Here is a 2,358-nt window from a genome sequence, read left to right as displayed (position 1 = left end):
CCGACGGCGATTGCATCAACCTTGGAACCATTTCCCACGTGCATCATCACTTCATCTTTTGCCAGCCTTCGTCTATTCCGCAGTTCCTGTTTCGAGTTGCAAATATGAGCAACAGAACCGGTATCGAATACCCAGGCACTACTAAGAGAGCCGATTAAGTACACATCAATAACATGTATATCAAATATACCTGATTTTTCTTTGGCCGCCTTCTTATCTGCCAGATACTTGGGGCAATTGCGCTTCCAATGACCCATACCCTTGCAATAGTAACACTCCGTTTCAGGCTTAGGTCCAGCTTTGGGTTTCTTCGTCGGATTGGCAACAGGCTTGCCGCTCTTCTTTGAATTGCCCTTCTTGCCTTTGTCGTTTCTCTTGAAACTAGTGGTCTTATTCACCATCAACACTTGATGCTCTTTACGGAGTTCAGACTCTGCGACTTTCAGCATCGCAAACAACTCGCCGGGAGACTTGTTCATCCCTTGCATGTTGTAGTTCAACACAAAGCCTTTATAGCTTGGCAGCAGTGATTGAAGGATTCTGTCAGTGATAGCTTCTTGCGGGAGTTCAATCCCCAGCTCAGCTAGACGGTTTGAGTACCGAGACATTTTGAGCACATGTTCACTGACAGATGAGTTTTCCTCCATCTTGCAAGCATAGAATTTATCGGAGGTCTCATACCTCTCGATCCGGGCGTTCTTCTGAAAGATAAACTTCAACTCCTGGAACATCTCAAATGCTCCATGTCGCTCAAAGCGACGTTGAAGTCCCGGTTCTAAGCCATACAAGACTGCACATTGAACTATTGAGTAGTCCTCCTTACGTGCTAACCAAGCGTTCTTAACATCCTGATCAGCCGTAGCGGGTGGTTCATCTCCTAACGCAGCATTAAGGACATAATCCTTCTTCCCAGCTTGTAAGATTAGCTTAAGATTACGAGCCCAGTCTACAAAGTTGCTTCCATCATCTTTCAACTTAGCTTTCTCTAGGAACGTATTAAAATTCAGGATGACAGTTGCGTGAGCCATGATCTACAACACAAATATATTCAAAGTGGACTTAGACTATGTTCAAGATAATTAGAGTTTAACTTAATCAAATTATTCGCTAAACTCCCACTCAAAAAGTACATCTCTCTAGTCATTTGAGTGGTTCATGATCCACTTACACTAGCTCAAGTCCGATCATCACGTGAGTTGAGTATAGTTTCAGTGGTAAGCATCCCTATGCTAATCATATCATCTATATGATTCATGATCGACCTTTCGGTCTCATGTGTTCCGAGGCCATGTCTGCACATGCTAGGCTCGTCAAGCTTAACCCGAGTGTTCCGCGTGCGCAACTGTTTTGCACCCGTTGTATGTGAACGTTGAGTCTATCACACCCGATCATCTCGTGGTGTCTCGAAACGACGAACTGTAGCAACGGTGCATAGTCGGGGAGAACACAATTTCGTCTTGAAATTTTAGTGAGAGATCACCTCATAATGCTACCGTCGTTCTAAGCAAAATAAGGTGCATAAAAGGATTAACATCACATGCAATTCATAAGTGACATGATATGGCCATCATGTTGGGGAACGTCGCATGGGAAACAAAAATTTTCCTACGTGCACGAAGACCTATCATGGTGATGTCCATCTACGAGAGGGGATGAGTGATCTACGTACCCTTGTAGATCGTACAGCAGAAGCGTTAGAGAACGCGGTTGATGTAGTGGAACGTCCTCACGTCCCTCGATCCGCCCCGCGAACAATCCCGCGATCAGTCCCACGATCTAGTACCGAACGGACGGCACCTCCGCGTTCAGCACACGTACAGCTCGACGATGATCTCGGCCTTCTTGATCCAGCAAGAGAGACGGAGAGGTAGAAGAGTTCTCCGGCAGCGTGACGGCGCTCCGGAGGTTGGTGATGACCTTGTCTCAGCAGGGCTCCGCCCGAGCTCTGCAGAAACGCGATCTAGAGGAAAAACCGTGGAGGTATGTGGTCGGGCTGCCGTGAGAAAGTCGTCTCAAATCAGCCCTAATACCTCCGTATATATAGGTGGGAGGGAGGGGAGGAGGCAGCCTCAAAACCTAAAGGTTTGGCCGAAATTGGAGGTGGAGGAGTCCTACTCCAATCCTACTTGGAGTAGGATTCCACCTTCCCACTTGGAAACTCTTTCCACCTTGTGTTTTTTCCTTCTCAAACCTTATGGGCCTTAGTGGGGACTTATTCCAGCCCACTAGGGGCTGGTTTATCTCTTCCCATAGCCCATGAGACCCCTTGGGGCGTGACACCCCTCCCGATGGTCCCCGGCACCCCTCCCGGCACTCCCGGTACACTAGCGATGAGCCCGAAACTTTTCCGGTAATGCA

This window comes from Hordeum vulgare, chromosome 3H, assembly GCF_904849725.1.
Source record: "Hordeum vulgare subsp. vulgare chromosome 3H, MorexV3_pseudomolecules_assembly, whole genome shotgun sequence".
NCBI lineage: Eukaryota > Viridiplantae > Streptophyta > Magnoliopsida > Poales > Poaceae > Hordeum > Hordeum vulgare.
This window is presented reverse-complemented; position numbering follows the sequence as displayed.